A 12,580-nucleotide genomic window follows, 5' to 3' on the forward strand; every position below is an offset into this window, starting at 1 on the left:
TTTCTGCAGACACTGCCTTGTGCCCATCTCCTCTCTAGCTAGTAATCAAGCGACATCACTATGGAAACTGCTTGCATGGAGGAATAACATTAGGGGAGGCAGTCTGTATTGTTAGCTTTCCTTAATGCAATATGTGTCTTTTCTCCCAAAAGTGGAATCAATGTCTGGTTTTGCTCTTTATGGGAGCTCTCTTACCCCAGCTGTTCTGCTTCCCCACCTCCCCAGGCCATTCTTTCTTGACACCTGATTTTTCTTTCTCCTCACTCTGCTCTCCGGGTGCTCACATCCTTACTCCCTGGGTATCTGACACTGCCACCTCAGCTCTCCCCAGCTGCTCCCCTTCCTCTCCTGCTCTCAAGCTGTGCTGACATGATCCAGGCATATTGGTGCCACTGCCATTAACAAAAACAGCTCTTCTTTCCTTTTCCTTCTTCATATGGCACAAAAGGAGGCCCAAGCAGGGCACTACAGTGATGTCCTTCACCTTTTTCCCAGCTGCTTCATCAGAATTTCAATCTTCTGAAGAATATACAGTGTCCAGGTGGCTGACAGCATGGCTGCTCAGGAAAAGGATCTGGCTTATCCCTGTTCCAATGCAAGCTTTCAGTAGGTTGTTGAATGTAGAGTTATGCATTCAGTTGCCCTCTTCGATGAGAGAAATCTGAAAGAGTGTATTATCATCCCTTTCAATTCCTAAATACATAGCTGAAAAACTTTATACTGGTGGTGACTCCTGAGGATGACAGAGCTCACTTGTTTCTCTTCCAACCTTGGCCCTCAGTGGTGCCATGCCATAGCTCCAAGCCCTTGGTTAGCTATCTGCAAAGCACCTATAGCATCCATTCCATAAAAGAGCACCAAGAGGCTGTGCAGTTCCAATCTCCATGGAGGCAGGACTGCAGAATTTCATGCATTCACATTTTGAACAGAGCTTCTAGGGATATTTTATAATAATTGTCCAAGTGGATGCTTGGTCCTCAAAGTCAGTAATCTAACAACATGCAAGAAATAAAAAATATTTTCTGCTGGTGTAGGCAGTGAACACACCAGCACTCTGACATGAATGTAAATACTTTGCAGTTGTTTTCTGTTAAAAATATTTCAATCAATTTTCCAATAACTTCAAATACTTGGGTAAAACCTTGTAATAGATTAGGTAATCATTTTAGCTTTTATACCATTACGTGAATTCAGGCACATAGTTATGCTAAAATCTTTCCCACTTGCATACCTCTTACACAGATTACAAAAGGAGTGTGTTATAGACAATAAAACCCAGAGGGATGAGGGGGGTTGACAATTGTCTGCTATGCCATTAAGCACAGAGACGGTGATGCTGGCCATTGCTTAGGAAAGGAAAAACAACAAGTTTACGGTTGCTCATTTCCCATGGCAAACAGATTGCTTATTTTAATTTTGAAAATAAAACGATGGAGGCGATGTGGGTCTGTAAATAAGAGTGTGCATCTCAATTTTCTGCAAATGCTTAAGTGGTTTACATCTGTTTCCTCCCAGTTGTATTTCTCAAACATGAATTTCCATTTTAAAAAGAGTCATAAAATCACTACTGTTTCTCTGTGGATCTATTAGCAATAAAATAGCCTACAGAGGTTTGCACAGCCATGGAAAATGTACAGTGATAATAGGCTGTCCTGCTGTTACATGGCTTATGCAAACTTTACATTTATCATTGCAGAACCATCTATCCGCAGGGTTGGAAGACAGCAAACAACTGAATAAAAAAGACCAAAAGAAGGAAGATGATACAGAAAGCTCTATATACACATCATTAATCAGACATGATGAATTTTCAAACTTGAATATATGTTTTCTCAGAGCCAACCAAGGGAAAAAAAACACTGGTCACAATCTGAAATGCAAAGCTTTACATAAAATTAACCTCCTTTTCACTGGTTTTGCACTGAGAGACAGAGAAATAAAGAGAAAGACAGAGGGAGAAAACTTATTTTCCTATCTGTCTGTTAGCTTTCATTTATGGCACTCTTGCTGTCCAAACACTAACATCTCATGGAAAAAAACTTGTGGGCTGTCTGATACGGGAGCCACTCAGTAAGCAGTGAAAGTCAAAGTGTCAGGAGTGTGAAAAGGCAGGATCCTTATCTAGACCCAGGAGGATCTCAAAGCTGTGATGACCTATCCACCAGAATCAAACACACCATTTTTCATAGCCAGCCACAAAGCTAGTGTTGTCCTAATTTGGCATCTCCAGCCAGGCAGGGATTTACAGACTGCTCAGCCTGAGTAGGAGAGGGCCCCAGGTTGACTAAGCCCAGGTCGACTAAGCCCTAGAGAAAGCTGCAAGTGGCAAGTGTAGGATTATACCTGGAGATCTCCAGAGATTTGACACCACACAGAAGATTCAGATAGTCCAATTTCTGCACTGCCCAGGGTGGGCTGGAAGGTTCTCTGAGGCAGCTGGTGCCCACTAGCATCCTGATCACATTGTCTGTTGGACAACTATGCCTCCTGCTCGTGGTCACCAAGGAGAATGGCTGGAGAACCATCAGTCCTGCTCTTGGCCACACTGGGACTGCTCAGCATCTTCTAGAGGAATGATGGGCTGTGGCTCCTACAGAAGAAGGACACAGAGATGAGTCTCTAGCAAGAAAGTCCCATGAGGTTGCTTCTTGTTTGTCTCACTCTAATACAAATATTTGTCAGGATGAAAGCAACTGGCTGCCCTAATATGGGTGGCAGACAGCAACAGCGATATCGTTGGGTGCTTCTAAGCTAAAGGGTAATTCAAATCAGAGAAAGAAAGGGGAAGAGGGGACAAATAAAAAGGGAAGAAAGTGGCTTCTGAAGGATCAGTAAGATTGGCAAGAAATAAAGCTTTTCCCCATTTGGATAGATTCCTGCCATTATTTGGGCTGCTAGCTTCAGAAACTCAGATATGCACCCAGAACAGGCACACATCAGTCTGGTTGCCTAAACAGTAAAAAAGTGAATGAAGAGAAATGATTCCTCATGGGAAACACAAGACATATATGAGATCGGAAAGAGCAATGACTTCTTGTACATGACTTTGGAGTCAAAAGCAAATTGTCAGAAGCTTATTTTCAAAGGTCTGTGTGCAAGCTTCTCTTTTGCATAAATGCATCATCATTTTCTCTCATCAGAGATCTAGAGAGAGGCATGACAGCAGCCTCTCTACTGCTTGTAAATTATATACTGGAAACACAGGACAGTGTTGATGGACTCATAGTTTCATAAAAGTACCTCTGCGGATGAGTTTGGTCCTATGAGGCCATCTCAGTGCAAATGTATTTTCAAGCTGAATGTGTGCATAGTTGGAAAATTTTGCTTTGTGTCCACAAGTGTGGCTGCTGGCTGTTTTAGGAGAGATGCATAAGTCTCGGAGGTGGTGAAGCATTTTCAGATTTCAAGATCAGGAAAACAGCTTCAAACAACTCCATCATTCTGGAAGAAGCTACTTTCCTCTGTCCTCTCAAATGATAATTTTGCATTTTTATGTGCCTTTAGGTGTCTTGAAGGTTTTTTTCTTCATTTAGTTCTTCCGATGGGGCCAATGTGCAATGAGGCAGCTTCGTTATTTTGAAGAATAACTATTACCCAATGACTTTTAAAGGTGGACTTAGTGATTGCTGCAGTTCAGCATGAAGACTGACCATCACCTCTTTAGCGCCACGTAAATCCTTTGCTTTCCTGCAACACTGAGACTCACATACCAGAGCTTATATCTGCCAGTGATCCATGACTAACCCTGGCTTTACAGATTGGAAGGACACATAGTCTGCAAGTTATGCAATCCAGAGCATTTCCCACATTCCCAGGAAATATGAGGAATCACTTTCCTGACGGAACATTCCTTGATGCAAATGAAACCATGGCCACGTTGTGGCCCAAGCCATGAAGGCAGGATTGCCTGTCCTGGTTTTCACTTTGTGAGCAGATGCCACAAAAATTGCATAAAATCATTTCTCTTCTTGTCACTTTGAAGCATGAGGATACCTTTCTTGTTTCAAAATGCCAGGCAGCTTTAGCTCTATATTGACCAGGTAAACATAACATTGCTGATGTATTGAAGGGCTGTGAAGCATGCCCATACAAAAGTGGTGTGGAGGTTCCAATAGTGGTACTTGCTGGAGAAGACTTTCTCATGTATGGCTGGGAGGATTTTTTGCTCTGGTAAAGAAAAACATCTGAAAGATTTAACCCCTGATATTATAGTATGAGAACTCTTCTTAAGACCAGACACCAAAAAAAATTAGCCTGACAGACCTAAATAGAAAAGCAGGGACAGATATCCTAAGAGAAGGAAAAAATGACAGCATAACATTCATCAAAAAAACATTAGCAAGTGTATGGGATGTGTGTGGATGGTGTTAGTATCTGGTGATTTCCCATCTCAAACAAGTGGCAATAAGCAAGTGCTTAGCAAACATCCAGGGAACACAGGACTGCTTTTTGGTTGAAAAAACAGGGTTATGATCTTGAGCAATAGGATTTTTATTACAAGTTGCCTTTTCATACTTGACTGTTATTAAGACTGCCATAACATTGCATTAGAGATGTTAATACAATTGTTATGGTTAAATTCCAACTCAACTTTAAGTAATAAACATGTTCCTGTCCTTCAGTTTCAGTTGGGTGAATGCCTGCACTCAAGCTTTTCTGTGCACATGGAAGGACTGCTCACTTCAGCCCTGAGATGGCCACAGTTAAGAGGTGTTTCACAACTTGCTGGAGTCTGCTGGTCTCAGTGGAATGCATGAACATCGTGGGAGAACTTCTACTGGAGAAGGCTGCCCATGAGCCCACAGGTGCCAGGGCATGGTTGGAATCTGCAGGCACTTCTGGCTGCAGATGGCTGAGAAAAAAGACCCACTTGAACTGCTGAGGTAAGTTCAGCCATGGGGACAGTTCTCCTCCACCATGGGGCAAGAGGGAACTGGTGGGTGCCCATGGAGAGCCACCACCCAGAGAAAGAGGATACGTGCCAAGTGACCTGACAATGAAATCACATCATTTCTAAAGAATCATTCCTCAGTTCTCTGGCTTTTGAAGGTCATGTCATGGAAACTTTTGTGAAGCCTCCTGAAGAGAGGAAAATCCTGGCTAAAACACTTTAAGGGTCATTCAAAGCAGTGAAAATATCTTACTGCTACTCAACCTCACTAAAAAAGCAGAACTCAGTGAGCTTCTGCAGTTCCCACTGGCAGCAGCTCCACAACATCATCACTGATATGAACCTCAGGACAATGCTCTCCCTGCTGACGGCAGCCCATAAATAAAACTTTTACTCATTACTAAAACCTGAAAAAACTTAGAGAAGAGGAATGTCATGTGCCAGAATATAATGATATCACCCATCTGAAAGCAAATGCTCCTATTTTTTTTCTTCATATTGCAGACAATATTGGAAAGACCCAATATATGCTATCAGTAAAGTTACATATAATTTTTTCTTTTTTTTTTTCTCCAGAAATCTTCCCACTTTCAAGAGTTACTGAATGCCATAGAGGAAAGGAACAAATTTAAAAAACAATTAGTAGGACATGTGGTGCTCATTCTTGGCTGAAGCTGCACATTCTCATCTGCCTGAAAATACTCAGCAGTCGTTCATGAAAAATGTTTTTAAACTAATGAGCTATATTTGCATTCCCCTTAGAATGGATTCAGAATTTTTCATCTACAGTGCACCATGAAAAATGGATGTGTTTTTCACAGAGGTAATTTGAACATAAACCACCGCATCAATGGAAGACAACCTTTGCAGAAACTTTTTAACTTAGCACATTCCATTTGTTTTCGCTGGGGAAGGTCAAACTTGTGTGAGAGATGTAAATTTCATGCACAAACCTAGATGCTGATGAGATTTGTTTTTGCAGATAATCTGCAGCAGAGAAATTTTTCATAATGTCACTGCAAAATAAATTAAAATGTTCATCTTCATATGGCTGGTTCCATTGCATTAAAATAAATGTTGCAAGCTCATTTAATTAGTATAGTTAGGAATGTCTCTTCCCTGCTTCACTGACTCTCCAAATCACAAGTTAATTTGTCAAAATCAGACCATTGTTTTTCCTTCATTCTTCATTACTGAAAAGACAGCCCCATTTAAATAAATGTTTATGCTACAGAGAGCAGAGCGGTGAACAACCCCAAATATTTTTCTAAGGCAATGTTAGAAAAGTTTTGAGTGCAAAGAGCTTTTGTGTGTGTGTGTGTGTGCCTGTGTGTATTGTTATTGGATATTTGACTAGCTGGAAAGGTACAAAATTGAGCAGTCTGCTGTAACTGATGATGTTGTGCACACCATCTCTCATGCCAGCGGCTACATGCACTTGGAAGCAGTTTTCTTCTATGTTTTCAAAGACAAATGATGACAAAAGATACAACCTCTATAAATTACCGTAATCAAATCATTCTCTTCAAGAACTCTTGGTTAATCAATTAGTCAGTGTTCACAGTTCTTATGAATATCACTTCAAAGCTTCCCATAGTGTTGCTCTCTTCCAACAGCAAATATTTATAGCATTTTATTAAAAATAAATAAATGAAAACAAACTGCACATACAGCAAATAGAGAACTTCTGCAACCATACGGAGACCATTAATACAAAGCAAACATTTTAGATTTACAAATATCACTGATGTAGCAGTTACTTGAATTTCTTTTTTATTAATTGACTCAATTAATACTTACATCAGGGTATTTCAGAGAGTATGATCAGAAATAGGTGGAAAAGACCACTAGATCATCAGCCGAGCTCCGTACTAACACATTTTTACACTCTGTGAGGCAGATTCTCCTTCTGTAGCTTGTACTGCAGGACTGTTCTCCAGCCTTCTGGAGAAGCCTTTTGACCTTAACAGGGAAGGCAGCTACAGCTCGCTGCTGTCTTCCTTCTAACTGAGAAGATTCAGAACAAACCACTTAGAAGATTCCTGGGATTTTTCAAATGGAAGATTTGGAGTTTGGTTGTGTTGGGGTTTTTTTATTTTTTATTTTATTTTATTTTCTGGGGGGGCGGGAGGGAGATTTTCTTTTCTGCTTATCTCCTCCTTATTGCTTTCTGTGAGTTGTCTGGAAGAGGGCAAGCTGGGGCACTAAAAAGAACGCTTTGCTCTTTGGCATAGTGGTATTTTGACAACCAACTCTATTTTCTTTTAAAGATCTTCAAGATGAACCTTGTTTCGTTAATAAATTATGTCATTATTGGAGAAGTTTAATTGCAGTGACACTTCATGAATTCACAGTAAAAGCATGCTATATATTAATGGTTGGCATACTGACTATCAGACATGGGAACTCTCATAAAACGTGGAAAATAGACATACACAGTTGTTAGGAAAATCCCTCCATGTCCACCAGAGGAGCTGAAGAGAAGGCAAGGAGAGGAGAGGCGAGGCCCAGTTTCGGAGCTGCCATGCTCCACCATAAGTTACACAAGAAGAAGTTGTTAAGGAGTGCCTCCTTGTTCAAGGAGACAAAAGCCTGGGTGCGTGTTGGGAGCTGCTGAAGGCCATTTCCACTCCTACAGGTGTCCAGAGAAGAAGATAAGGGGATGGTGTGAAACTGTGAACAGGCTGCCCAGGGAAGTGATGGAGTCACCATCCCTGGAGATGTTTAAGAATGTATGGGAACTGCTGAGTCACGGCCTGAACCTCTGATTGATCACCTGAGGCGAGCCATGAGTCAGCCACAGGAGCACAGGTGAAGGCAATTCACCTGTGCTGCTGGAAGGGGTGGAGCCAGGCTCCATCCCTCCTAGACCTATTTAAGAGCTGGCTACCAGTGGGGAAGGATCTCATCTGGAGATCTGCTCTGCTGGAGTTTTCTAAGTGAGCCTAGGATAGAGGTAAGCCTTCTATATTTTCTCTTTTTGTTATCACAGACTGCTTTGTCAAGCTCTCTTGTTTATTGCATAATTGTAGCATCTTAATATTCATTGATCATACAAAGAAGTGTGCAGATGTTGCATTGAGGGATGTGATTTAGTGGGTGTGGTGGGGATGAATTGATGGTTGGACTAGAAACCTTAGTGGTCTTTTCCAACCTCAACAATTCTATGATTTTGTCATTCCATCTCTGCTCTGATTTCATGCTTCAGGCTCAAACCATGCCTTGAATCCTTCTCAGAGGTCCAAACAGGCAAGGTTTTTTCCTATGACTAGTCATTATCCTTCCACTGGGATGCAGAAGTACCAGCCATGCTGGGAGCTACCTGAAGGTTTTGAGGTTCAGGCTAGGCCATGATGCTGTACTGCTTCATGGCAACAAGAATCCCTGCAGGTGAACATAGGACTGGTTATCTCTACTGATAGGCCAGGTCTCTCAGGCCAGACCTCAACTGTTTTAGGGAAAGAGAAATAAATACTGGGAGCAATAAGTCTTTGCCTGAAAGAAGGAGAGTTCACATGTTAGTATACAAAATCTCTTGTGCTTTTCTACCTATATGGAAGACACAGATGATGTCTGCTCAACAGAAAGAGACATCTTCAGCTTGGAAAGCTAATTTTCTCCCACTCCTTCCCTGGGAAAGAGTCTGCCCCTGTTATAACAGAAAGCTTGGTTGGCTTCAGTTGATTCAGGTGCACCAGGAAATCCAACAAGATTTTTTGAGGAACAACAAAGATTTGTGAACCTTTCCCATAATTGCCTGCAGGACTTAGCCGTGCAAACAAATTCTCCATCATCACCCATGGACAATGCATAAGAGACAGACTGATCTCCTAAACAGATCTATGCAATACAACATGACAAAAGGGAACACAGAGTACAACCCTACAATGCAGGAACACATCTTTACTAAGATCTCACTCTTATAAAAATTCTTAATACAATTCAATAGAAATTTATCATTTTCACAGATGCTGGTGCGTAGAATCATACCTTCCTCATGACTTTGCTGGCCCCTTGGAACTAGCTACAAATTGGGGAAGGGTAGGAAGGTTTTGTTGTTTTTTTTTTCTGGGATTTATAAGGTTTTGCTGAGCCACCAGCCTTGCTTATCATCACCTAAATCTGCCTGTGCCTTGAGGCCAACATTAGCATTTCTGGGGAAAGAATTTCTCATGCTCTTCCTCCTTTTTCAAGTCACAACCAGAGATCTTGGTCTTTGAACACTTTCAGTGTGGAGAAATACATACTAAAGTGATTTGTATTGACATTCTCAAAAAGTGCCTCAAGAGAACATTTGTGGGGCAAATGGCACAAAAAGGTAATGAACAGGTGTGACAACCTACTTTTGTCAGTCCCTATTCACATATACTAACAGAGATGCTGCAGAATTCTCCAAACCCACATCTTCACTATTGTGCATCATGTTGTATGGGAACTGCTGGGTCATGGCCTGAACCTCTGATTGATCACCTGAGGCGAGCCAAGAGTCAGCCACAGGAGCACAGGTGAAGGCAATTCACCTGTGCTGCTGGAAGGGGTGGAGCCTGGCTGCACCCCTCCTAGACCTATTAAAGAGCTGGCTACCAGTGGGGAAGGATCTTTCCTGGAGATCTGCTCTGCTGGAGTTTTCTAAGTGAGCCCAGGACAAGGTAAGCTTTCTATCTATTCTCGTTATCATTATCTGCTTTACCAAACTCTCCTGTTTGTTTTGTAATTATAACATCTTAATATTCATTGATTTTACACATGTCAAAAGCTGCTGCTCTCACTCTTCTACCCCTTTTCATGTAGGCAACCTCAGAAGACAGTGCTGTTAGCTTCTTTTCTATTTAGTACCTGAGAGCAATCTCCTTTCATCTGTGGGAAGCGTTGCTTTCTACCAAGATAAAGGCAAGGCTGCACATAAGCATCTAAGTAAACTGCTCCACCAAGAAAATGTGAGCTAAGCTGCCTGTAATAAATACATTTATTGGATAGACAGTAAAAAGTACTGAAGAGTTTAAAATAAATTCTGAGTTATTTAAACTTAATTTATGACCAGTAAAATAAACCTTCTCTTCTACCATTATTGTTTTTTATCTGGGCCATCAAATGTCACACCCTACTGATTCTGGATGTAAGGTCACTGGAAGCAACATATCAGTGGTGTCAGCAATACAAATCAAGTGAAATTCCCTTAAAAATAAAAATGTCAGGAGTAAAATAATAGGCAATAGTTATTTCATGGTATGAAAGACTTGTAATATATCAAGAGTTCACCTTTTCCTATCTTTATCATATATCACTTTGAACATAAGTGCATCTACATTTCATATATTTTAAATATAGACATTGTATCTAGCTAAAACAATAATATAAAGTAAAAGTACACTGAAATAATCACATGGGTTTGGATTGAATTTTTATTTTTTAAGTGCCTCCTAATTTATATCAAATGAGGAAGCAATAGCCCTGTGAATAAAACACAGCAACGGAGGTGCACCAGCTTTCCTAGCTGTTGCTTTCTAAGAACCTCTTTCTTTATTAATAAAATACTGGAATATAAAGTAGATCTGGCCTTTCAGGCTTTTCTCTCACCCTTCATGAAGACAGGACAGCATAAACCACGTGTTGCAGGAAGCAGCAACAAATACTGCTAGGATGCCACCAAGCAGCATATACTGTGGAACTCCTTTGGATTTCCTGTGTAGATGAACGCATGTGCTTCTGTTGAATTGTCTTAAGTACAGACAGGGATTTCCTCGGGCTGTTTGTGACTTACTAAATGTCTTCCGGATAGCAGGTTACTAATTTGGCTGGCATCACCATGCTGAATTATAGCTAAACATGTCACACTGTGCTGTGTGTGAGGCTTGTGCTAAGAATACCCATGGCCATATCTTTTGCCTGATAGTGTGTGTCACTCCCATTGCACCAGGGAAGGAGAAGGAAGGTGCAGGATGTGCTCAGGCTGTCACAAAACAACTGCAGAGTTTCAGCTCCCTGTTGCATTAGTCCTTCAAGGACAAGATACAGTGTTGCCATGCCAGCTCTATCTTTGAGATGGCCTTTCGTACAGATTTCATACCTATCTTTTTTTCTCCTGTGTACATTTCAGTGGCATCTGTACAGGTGTAAGTACTGCTCACACATTACTGTGTGAGTAATGCTAAGAGGAGGGCTGAGATGACATCCAGGATGGGAGGGAAAGGGGACAGGAAGGTCAGGGCAGTCAGGCCCAGTAAACTTTGATGGTAACTTCCAACTAAACTATTCTATTCTGTTACAGAGTTGCCCTTGTCCCATACACGAGCATAGAAACATGTTGGTGTTGAGGTTGAAGATGCCCAATCCTGTAACACTGCGTGTTGGTGGTAGAGCATTGGGTGAAGACTCAGATAAGTGAAAGTTGGTAGATTAAAGGTCAGTCCTACCAGCCATCTCCTGTGTGTGGTCTTCTGGCAGGGCTGATACATTATGGCATCATTTGGAGTACCGGCTGAAAGGCACATCGCCTGGAAGCATCAGGAGAGGGAGATGCAGCTAGGAAGGCAGCAGAGACACCAGAAGGCACAGGTGATAGATCGTTTCTCTTTCAAAAGAAGCCTATGCAACAGATCCTGTAATGTTTCTTAGGGAGTGCAGAAGCACTTTGGCAATATGGGGATTGCCATTCTGACTGTGTCTTGTGGCAGCTATCACCACAGACATGTGACTCCTGGGTGGCAGCTCTCCTGTTCCCTCCAGCAGCTTTTTGTTTGTATTGGTTCAGCATTTTTCTCTGTCAGAAGGACCTGGGTCTTGTGACAGAAACTCATTTTAGCTTGGACCTGTGAGGTGTATTCCTCAAAGCACGCCTTAAAAAAAAAAAGAAAAGAAAAGAAAACCTGGAAATGCATTTTCCTGTTTTATTATTTACGCTTTGAAAGAATCAAGATACTAACTTTGATGAACTGCGTGTATGGCCCTTTTCATTCCTTGTAATACTGCCAAAACATTGTCCTAGGCATGGAAAAGATGAAGTATTTCTGATGAGCACAGTTTTATCGTGTCACACATTCTACTGTTCCTGGGGATGATGGACTTCTCTGTTTCTGATTCCAATTCTCTCTCTCCTGCATTAACCTGCTGTGATCTCATCAGGAAAGCTGATCCACAAAGCTGAGGTTAGAGAGAATGTTACTTAACCTAATAACTGGCCTGACAAGTTTTTAAATGTCTTTTAATATTTTCTCCTCAGTTGTGTTCTCATTCACACTGTGCTGAGTAGCAGTAGGCACGGACACAGCCATGGAGTCTGTGCTTTCCTTCCCTGTGGTATACAAACATATTTAAACTCCAGAGCAATCTGTGAAGCAGTCTGATTTACTGTGCCTGACCTGCGAGCACACCCTTTCTTCGTGCTTTTATCTATGAGGCATTTGAAAATCTATTTATGGCACAAAAGTAAGGTTACCCATGCTGCGGGAAGCAATCCTGGATTTATCAGCAAGGGGTTCAAGAACGCAGACAGACAGACAAGATCCATGGGGCTGCGCAAATATACATCAGCCTTGACCCACAGAAACCATTGCTGGGCTCATTGTGTGATGCAAACCCGGCGCCTCTTTCCTGGGTAAACTGAGATGCCTGAAGTGACTCCACTTGGTAACTCTGTCAGTAATCTGATCACAGTGATTAATGGTCATTCTGGTCAACACAGGACTTAAT

At 41.6% G+C, this 12,580-nt stretch overlaps 1 long non-coding RNA gene across 1 annotated transcript; it reads left to right on the forward strand.

Moving 5' to 3' along the window:
- The first annotated feature begins 10,770 nt into the window (after nt 1–10,770).
- On the forward strand, nt 10,771–11,756 carry LOC128085773 (uncharacterized). The gene is made up of 2 exons (XR_008209089.1): nt 10,771–11,124; nt 11,336–11,756. It is a non-coding gene; the product is annotated as an uncharacterized LOC128085773 (long non-coding RNA).
- The last annotated feature ends 824 nt before the right edge of the window (nt 11,757–12,580 follow it).

The sequence above is a fragment of the Tympanuchus pallidicinctus genome, unplaced genomic scaffold (genome assembly GCF_026119805.1).
Source record: "Tympanuchus pallidicinctus isolate F22 unplaced genomic scaffold, pur_lepc_1.0 scaffold3, whole genome shotgun sequence".
Taxonomy (NCBI): Eukaryota; Metazoa; Chordata; class Aves; order Galliformes; family Phasianidae; genus Tympanuchus; species Tympanuchus pallidicinctus.